This window comes from Lingula anatina, chromosome 1, assembly GCF_051362555.1.
Source record: "Lingula anatina isolate TDL-2025a chromosome 1, LinAna3.0, whole genome shotgun sequence".
In the NCBI taxonomy this organism is placed as follows: domain Eukaryota; kingdom Metazoa; phylum Brachiopoda; class Lingulata; order Lingulida; family Lingulidae; genus Lingula; species Lingula anatina.
This window is the reverse complement of record NC_141767.1, coordinates 37,781,631-37,791,725: the sequence shown is the minus strand read 5'-3', so window position 1 is coordinate 37,791,725 and position 10,095 is coordinate 37,781,631. Positions and strand designations below refer to the sequence as shown.

Genomic DNA, 10,095 nt, shown 5'->3' with positions numbered 1-10,095 from the left:
AAATGAAAGAAAATGTTTTGGTACAGCACAACACTGTTTCAAATTAATTGGATTTGACATATAAAGTAACATCAGCCCTTTAGTTTAATAGGGTTTCAACTGACCCATGTCCAATAGTACATGTCGCGCGCGTCTGTGTGGAGATAGATTTTGTTGGAGGTTTGTAAGAGTTGAAAGCGACATGACTCTCAAGTTACGTCAACTTCGTTTATAAGGGTCTACTTATTCAGCTGCGAAAATCACACGTTATGCCTATTTCATGTTTTATAACAGTGTCATTTGAGAGACGAACGCGACATGGGTCGTGTCAATCTCGCATCTGTGGAGTTCAGTAAGTGGCGAAAGAGGCACAGCCATGTCATTTTCGGCTCTCAAAGCTCTGTAGTAAAAGACGAACTCGGCATAGGCCTTGTCGTTTTCGCATGTAAAGGGGCGTCTAAAAGACGCACGCGTAGGCTCCTATGGGCCATGGTAAAAATGTTGAGTTTTAAGCGTGCTTACACACTGTGTTTTTTCTTTTTCATTGAAGGTCGAATCCAAATGTGTTTAAATTCATCACAAGTGTGAACAGTTCAAAATAAGGCAATGATTCATGGCCTTACTTAAACGACATGCAATCAATTCCAGTAAAATAATTATCAGTGGCAATTATTCCTTAACTGACGGGGCTCTTTCTTTGCAGTTACAATATCAAGTTCCTGTTTTTATGACAGTTGGAATGTTGTTCAGCTGTAAAAAAAAGACATACATCTGTACCATTGTATCTTTTTATCCACAAGGTATCAATGTTGCTGTAGCTCCTTTCATTGACTTTGGCGTGTTGCATCCTTGAAACTTATGGTATTCAAGCATGCCATTTATCACGCTGTTAAAAGGTATCACGGTCTCCAGATAAAGGAAGAGAGTTAACAAAGCCAACTTGTCATAGCAACTATATGTACATGTTAAAATATTTACTAGGAGCGACTTCATTGACGTCACCTTATTTAAGAAGTATATAAAGTATTAAAATATGAATTGAAATCAATATGTGTAAATTAAGAAAGTAAAGCCAAATTCATAGTTATATTGGTGATAAAACATCGTGCGATATGATATATGATAGACAAAACCTCGTATTACTGATTAATACCTTAATTGTCACCCTCGTGGTTATGTGATCTATTTACCATCGTGCTTGGTTAAATATGTCAGAGAGCGTTTACTGCGACAAAACGTAGTTCCCTAATTAAGTCGTGTTCACTTTTGCTCGGTTGATACGATATATAAGTATTACTGTATATAACGCACATTACTCGGTTGTTGTTGGTGAGATTTTTGTCCAAGTTCATACAATGTATACAGCCATAACACCTGTGATATTATTGCGCGTACATTTCTTTTCAATGGCATATTTGGGCAAAGAATCGCGTTATTTTTTTAATATTTTAGAATTCAATTATTAGCAAAATGATAAGAAATCTTCAAAATCTAAGGAAAACTTACCGGTACAGCTGCATTTATTCAGAGTTTAACTGAAAAATGAAATTTGCAAAGATCATGGACTACATGTACTTCAAATAATGAATATTGGGCGTGCAAACCATCCCAAAGAGCCCATTCCATCACTGGGAGTATTGCTTGCATATAGACTTTCTTCAAAATAAAGCTTTCATCTTCTGACCTGGAGAGCTGTCTTCGAGAGCTCTCATCAGCAAAATTGAAATCGATCTAATGTAAGATGTTCATGAACGGATACTCAAAACTCTAATAGCTACACACACTTACCCCCATTATTAACTTCATCTCGCTAATTCATTTAAAGTATCCAATAAATAGACTGACAAACTGAAATACTGTTTACTTACTTCCTGCCTTAATAACATATAAAAGTGAATAAAATGCAAGAACGGCCCATTGTATAGCTCTCGTAATCTGCCCGACACACCTGCAGCAGAAACATTAAATGGCTGTGTGCGGCAGATTACTCAAGGTACCTGGATGTTTTTTTCCTTTACTCATGGCATGACAATGGTGCTGTAATTAATACAGACTTTGCCATTGCATTTAACGGTAAAGTATTAGACGCGGACCTAAGTAGTTTGCTGTACGGTGCATTGTGGTCTCTGAAAACATCAGGGTGAATATATTCTACGTTCTTTCATGTTCAAAGTGGTTCTGGTTCTGGAAGTGATTGGCATGTACCCGCTTGTGGCGAGTTGAATGGCTTTTGGTATTCCAGTCTTATTGATAACAGTTAACACCAAACATTTGGGAATCCTGAGTATCGAGAAAAGTATCCATACTCCCTATTATCACGTTTTATTAGCTGAGGTGCGTACATGTGGTAATGTTCTGTGTGTCTCAGGGCGTGTCGTGTTCCCTTGAATAGAGAGTAGGATTTACACATAATTTTAAATTAATAACGTTTTCACTTAAATTTCAATATTTCCACGGTGACTATGAAAGTTTATACATTGATTACATAATGGTGGAGAAGGGTACCCGGAAAATAAATACTGCATATGCACATACACATGTTTATAGCTCATGCCAGGCAAATGGCAATTTATACATGTAAATATGTCAGCAGTTCATGTTAATGTAAATCAATTTTGATATTCCAATCTTATTCATCAGCAGCACGTTTTAATCTTTGTACAAAGCAATGTAAATGTCTGGTTTGTACAAAGGTTCAGAAAGACCATCAAGATTCAACAACCAAACAGCTTACAAAATTCAGCCCAAATTACCATTCGTGCACGAGACGGTTGGGGCACTGGTAGACTTTCCACTTTTTATCTATAAGAAAAACATAAAGACTTCCACAATCTCATCAACTGACTCTAGCTTTAACTAACCACTGTATCTTTCGGCAACCCGATCCATTTCAAAATATTTGATTAATGGCACGGAGATTATGTACCTGACGTCCTCAAAATGTCCTAATTGATATATAAAGGTAATACCTTGAGAGAAGGCATGTGTTCAATCTGTGCACGAAATCAACTTCTATAAATTCTTGCCGTTTAGAGTTTCCATCCTGTCTCCAAAAGCAGCTAACAAACCTTTGTACTAAAAAAGGTAGCTTGGTGTTCGACATAGGCCTACTGTGTAACATCAAAGCAGAGTGATTGCATACAATTTTGACTTGTACAGTTTGCCTCTGTTCTATGTATTTAGTTCTTTTCCAATGTGGTCTCTGGCGTTGGGCAATTTTAATACAATACGTAGGGCACAGAGAAAAGGCATTTTTTTTTTGGGGGGGGGGGGGGATAACTCAGCCGCTGAGGGATACCCTAACAGGTATATCGGGTATATAAATAAGTCATAATTCACCACGACCTGCTTTTACTGGGGTGGCTGACATCGAGAAACAATTCGAATCATGTTTGCTGTTGAATTGATTACTCTTGTGAAATATTCACTTCCTTGTTTTTATCTTATCTCTCTTAATCTTCTTGCATTCTCTTCCGAAATAATATCCTGTAGTTATCTCTTCGGCTGTCACTCAAATTAACCTCATCTATAGAAAATGGACATAAATCGTCCTGCTCGCATTAAAATATTGACGATTTTTGTTAGAAAGTTTGTCAAGGTTAATGGGTTATTGATGGGTGTTTGTATTAACAAAAAAAATTGGTTACGAAGATATTAGATATTATGTTTTTACACGTTATTTACTCATAGCAAAAATAAATTGCTGCCGCGAAATTGCAAGAGGAAATTTACCTTTCAAATGAGGTACTGTTTTGATTTGGAAGGATAGGAAGACTTCTTGCAAACTTGCTGCAAACTGTAGATCTCTTGCAGCAACCTGCTAACAGTTTCTTGCCAACTAAATTGCTCCAAACTTCTCATTTTGCCAGAGGTCGACTAATGTTTTTACAAAGCATTAGACAACAGAACGGAAGGGGGGACTACCCCAAAAGTTAAATGTAAAATCTAACGTTCTATAGACATTCCGAAATTGTAAATTTAGCGCATCGATTACTTAACTGCTTTTTCAAAAGGTCTATGAATCTTCAAAAGGTGGTGATAAATAACCGCCCGACAGTTTTTGTAAGGTAAAGTTTAAGATAAAAACAAATGCATGGGGTGACTGTCCATTATTTACAAGCTCCATTCTGACATCCAACAGAAAGAGATGGCTTTTTTTGCAGATGTTTCACGGATACTGTTCGTCTTCTCCAATTGTCTCCCATCGTATAATCTCACACGATAGAATTCCACGGAGATAAACATTTATTTAGAAGTAGGTAAGAATAGCATTCATTGCAAAGATTAACAATTAATCAAGACACTAGATGTCTTGTTATAGGTTCTTTCTTAGTTCAATGCAGTCTTGGTTTACCTTACATTAGATGAATACAATGTTTAGGTTTTCAGATAGTGATTGGCATTTTAAATCGCCTTACAACTCAGTTCAACCGAATTTGAAAAAGAATGGCAAATACAGACAGACAGACTAACTACCTTTCTATTTGTGACGACTGTTGGCGGCTAACTGAATGACTAACTAGACTACTCTGGATTGTTGCAATTTGGTTTTAAAAGAAAATAGTGGTACTTAGCTGTCAAAATGAGAACACCTGGGTAAGCCAACACTATTTAACAATTAAAATGAATTTATGATGAATTTTAGGTGGAGGGAAATGTGGAAAGGCGGCCACTTTATTCGTTTTAAAAACAAAAGGACGGACCTGCCTTCTTGTGAAAATATTTTTTAAAAACTACATGTACTGTACCTACCTTTCAAAATGGCCCTTGATTTTAAGTTTTTCAAAAAACGATACATCACAATGCTATGATCAATATCCGTTGTATCGTTGAATCGGGATGTAGCTAACTCCTTTTGCTCCTGTCTCTTTTCTCAAGACTCTGGTTCCACCGGTGGTCTCGAAACAGGAACGCTTAAACAAGGCTCAAACATTGTACAACATTGCTGTGAAACCTTGTATCATGATGACACAATTACAAGACACACAAGTTACCATTTAACAGGTAGAGCGCAATGACACAAAGATGGATGAAGAAGAAGCACCGTCCGCACTTAGCAGTATTCTCCACTTTCAACAAAATATAGCTAGATGGTTTTAAACATACGCCTACAGGAGATAATTGCTAGACGCCGGAGATGCACGCGTAAACAGACACGTGACATTTTCAGGACACATTCTGGTGCTAATTGTGTATAAATTTTATGACATTTGGTGGCGTGCTTTGGATTGTATGGCCATTTTGTTTACTACTATGAAAATTATTGTGGAAAATTATGTTTGAGTAGCTGCATGTTCTTAATTGACAAGAATGATATACATATTTGCGATATCTTTATCAGTTTCTTTACTTTTCTTAATCGTAAGTTGTGTTAAAAGTACACTCTATATGTTATACCTGTCACATGGATTTTCCCGGGAAAATAAACAACGTTTGTGTACTAAATAATAACTTATCTATCCCTCTCTGTAGTGGGGTTTGACTCTTGAAAAAAATTATAATGGCTGATTTTAGCTTTAGTCATTTAACAGCGACTATTTTCCTATAAGCTCCAATGGAAATATCAACATCAGGTATGCTCCAGAAACAAAATTTAAGAGTTAAATCATTTTAAGATGTAAGGTTATGCAAGTTGTGGATGACAAAAATAAGCAATTTGGAGATTTACAAACCCATGGAGTGTACCTTTAAATGTGATTAATGAAATAAAAACAACTGTCAAGTGATAATTCAGAGATCAAATCAACAAATTCAGTTTTTATTGTTACGCTTACCTTTTGGTCAATTTATATTTCAAAGAAGATACAGCATGGCGTAACAATTTAGACAATTACTTGTCACGCACAATTACATATACAATTAATGACACTCTCCTTTGTACTGTTGTCCCATCCGCATAGCGATGTTCTTCTAGATTAATAGCAAGACCTACCTGCTGGTTTTATCGGTGGCTTCATATTGTTTTCCCAAGCTACGGCTGTGTTTTGGCTACTGTCCAGTGGCAGGGGTGCTTAAATATCCATTTATGCCAAGAGAGACAGGTGGAATATTCCCAGGAATCTTCATGCTCTATTTCAAAGAAATCTCTTCTTTATATGTCGATATGGCGCGTTGTGCTAGCTCATCTTTAATACAAAACAAATGGTGTTTTATTATACCACATACCACTAGATCCGTCTACTATAGTCTGCTTTCATTTTCATTAGACTAGAAATCCTGTCAAAGTAATATCATCTAGCAAAGAGTATGTTAATTTATTCTATTTAAAATTTACCTGTATGTTCAATAACTACTGTAAATACTGCTATGCATCAACGACAGCGCTTACTTTATTTTGGTACACTTTCCAATAAACCTCCTTTTTTTGCTTTAAACACATGATTATGAGTTTTCGGAGACGAAATGAAAGTTTTCAAAATTATATTCATGTCAAGTGTCGATCATTAAAAGAGCATTGATTATGTTTTAGAATACTAAACCAGCGTACTATACAGAAAAAATATGTTGAACAATTTACTTATAACTACATGTAACTAATTAACACTAAATTGCCGTTTCTCATATAAATGTCAAACTTTCACCTGGTTAGGTAGGATTGGGCATGAAATTTGAGAAATAAATCACAAAACATAAGAATATTCAGTATTTGAAGTTAAACCCCGTAGTGGTATCATCGGCTACTTCTGAAAATAGAATAACGTTATTTAGAACTAATTCGAAAATTCAGTCTAGTTTTAATTGTACCACACATAGCTGCTAGGGGGTAATTAACTATACTTTAGCAGCTTCAGTAGGTGTGCCAGACATCGAAGCTGCTTAAGCTAAAAGCAATTGAGCGGGAAACCCCTCGTAGATGTGGTCGTGGAAAGGAGGAACAAACATTTCTTTGGTTGCAGAATGAATGCTCAATTATCGGCCAGTTGTGGACACGTAAAGTATTTTTTACTCTCAAACGGGGTTGCACTAGGATAATTTTCACCAGACACAGGAAATCTTTGGGTAACAGCTACTGGTGATCTCATACCAGCCGCCACTTGCTATTTCTTTCCTTAAATTCTTGAAGCGATCCATTTTTGGAGGTAATTATAGAACGTACATTTTGCTTTTTTTAAAGATGCAGTTCTTTTCCCAGTTTTCGCAGAATGCGTCTTTTAAAACGGATTCCAAAATTCTATGCTGCGTCGTCAGCCTTTCTCGTCTTCTGCGTCTGTCCATCCGTCTTATAAAGACAACAATGATCATCTGGCTTATTATCAGTCCATGCAGACCTTGCATTACTGAAGTTTAAAAAGGGAGTTTATTCCCAATTATATGTTTCGTTTTCTGGAGATGTTCTTAATTGGATGACCAGGGTGACCGGGTAGATTTTTGATCGCAGAAGGGACGCCGCCCAGTGTAAAGGCGGCTTAACCGAGGGCAATGTCCTTTGTTTAAGCACAGTACTCATTGAAATAGCTATAATTGCCTCATGTGATAGGAAAAAGGAAAGAAAGACGTACATAAAATCGCCTTTTTTGATAGGAAAAGGAAAATAAAAGACGTACCTAAAACCGCCTTTACTTGGTCGGAAAAATGTTATAAAGACGTAACTGCAATCGCCTTTATTTGATCAGAAAAGGTTATTATAATGACGTTGTACCTAAAATCGCATTCACTTGATCAGAAAAGGGTTGTAAAGACGGAACTACGATCGCCTTTATTTGGTCGGGGAAAGGGTTATAATAATGTTGTACTTAAAAAGCATTTACCTGATCGGAAAAGGGTTATAAAGGCGTTGTGTATAGACGTCTGTACTTAGTCGGAATGACGTAATAATAGTGCTACTCCAATTTTCAGCTGAGGCATAAAAGGGTCGTAAACCCGTATAGTCTCTGACCTTTCCGATTGGGCTTTACACGACTGAAAAGGCTTGTAAAGAAAATATCGAGAGTCATTTTCTCAAGTGAAAAGAAGCTGAAAATTGATTTTTTTTTTGTGCTGTGTTAATCTGTCATTCTGCGAGAATTGAAATGCTCTTTTGTTAACATAACATAACAGTGAAGATATTTGGCAAACAGTATGTAGGCTACAGTTAAAATAAAGTATTGAGGTTGATCAGAATCAGTACCACTGTTAATAGTCAAGACTTGCTCAAACTTTTTCACTCCATTTGCATAACTAATGAAAATGAAATTTGATACCTCAATCATGAATATCGCTGTTATCCAAATCCTTGCAAAAAAAATTAAAAGTAACGAATGGTGGGTGCATTATCCATCAATATTTGGTTAAAATATTTACCTTAGCTTATATGGTTATTTTATAACTATTCTGAATAACGATGTTTCCGAACTTTTTTGGTCGAATGTATTTTAAATTACGTCATAAACGGATCATCTATTATAGTGCAGTGCAGTGCAGTTCCTGTGCAAACACTCATTTCAAAAAGATTCCTTTACAATGTGTATTATAAGTCCCGAACATTATTTTCACATCTTTATTATATATGTATGTGTATTAGGTGCATATTGCCAAACAGTTTCATTCCTGAATATTATTGTAATTTTTATTCTAGAATTGGTCAACTTAGCCCTTAGAAAACCAGCCACACAGTCAAGTACCTCGAGTGGATATGGTCTGAGTTACCCAGCATCTTTTGCAGTGGATGGAGACAACAGCACACATAACCTGAAATGTACAAGAACGAACCTCGACAACGATCCAACCTGGAGCGTGGACCTGGGGGGCTTATGTGTTGTTCGTAGAGTCCTATTAATAAAACCTACTACACGTACTGACAAATGTAAGTTTGAAATTTGTAAGATTTAACCTGCTTTTGCGACGACCCTTTTCACAAATTTTTACTCATTTTAACAAGGGTTAAATTTTGCACAACCAATTACGTGTCTGTCGAGATAATATCCTCACGATTTACTAGTAGTAACTCAATTAAAATTCCGGTCAATTCCGTAATGTCAGGCTCTGCATTAACAACAACACAGCATCATGGACTGGATGCAGAGATGTATCTGTTCCTAATGATCCGTACTGTTCAACTGCAGTGTTAGAGTACGAGATAGATCCACCAATCTTGGCACGCTACGTCACGTTACGAAAAATTGGAGATCAAGTAATACGGTTGTGTGAAATGATCGTTAGAGGCTACACGTATCCCTGTAAGTTGACTTTGTTTAGAAGAGACGCATATTAACTTTGCAGAGGAATGTTTTCGAATAATTTGTAGTTTATTAACATTTTCTACATTAAACTCTTATGTTTTTGTATAATGATCAGCTTACTGATTAAATTTTGTGCACCGTTGAAAGATTCATAAAAAGTTTCTGCAGCAACGTTACGCTCTGAAATTGTATATCTGATGATTGTTATTATGCTAACGGGTATATATGTTAGTAAAGAGTCAAAACAAACGTACCGAAGACGAAACCACGTGTAGATCAAATGGCCTATTTCAGACAATGTCGCCCTTGGAAAAACAGCGAATCAAACCAGTGTGGTCTATGGTAGAGTTGCAAGTCGTGCTATAGATAGAGATGTTACCGCATATTTCGGTGGTGGGTCATGTACTCACACGAAGGTAACATCATACCCCTGGTGGCGGGTAGACCTGGGCCAGAAGTACGTGGTATACAGTGTTACGTTATTTAACACAGGCAGTGGTGTTGACTGTAAGTATATGTCTTGGTATGTTTTTATCATGTGCCCACTGGTAGTGCCATACACATAAATGCACGGTTGTGAAATAACCAACTCGTTCACCTCGTCGCCAGACACATTCTTTCTCTCATGCTCACATTTCGTTGTAATTTTATGAACTTATGATGAATACCATACCCCAAATGTAATCTGTGCATGTGCAACGTAAATTTACCGTCGGCGATCCATTCACCAACCTCTCATCCACATGCACTCAATGTTACTGAATAACCTAACATTCAAACATGTAATCTTGTAGATTGAAGAATGAATCATGAAAAACATGAGTATCGATATATAGGTCTAGATAAATAAATTAGCAAGGGCAAAATTGAGAAAAAATGCTCGTGTAAAAGGGATAAAACGGTGGAACGTAGTGCATCAAAATATTGAAACATTTGTAGCATTCTGTGTATTACTAGG

The 10,095-nt window shown here is 36.5% G+C and overlaps 1 long non-coding RNA gene across 1 annotated transcript; it reads left to right on the top strand.

Moving 5' to 3' along the window:
- Positions 1-4,373: 4,373 nt before the first annotated feature.
- Positions 4,374-5,630, top strand: LOC147764327 (uncharacterized). The gene is made up of 2 exons (XR_015332191.1): positions 4,374-4,575; positions 4,858-5,630. It is a non-coding gene; the product is annotated as an uncharacterized LOC147764327 (long non-coding RNA).
- Positions 5,631-10,095: the final 4,465 nt, after the last annotated feature.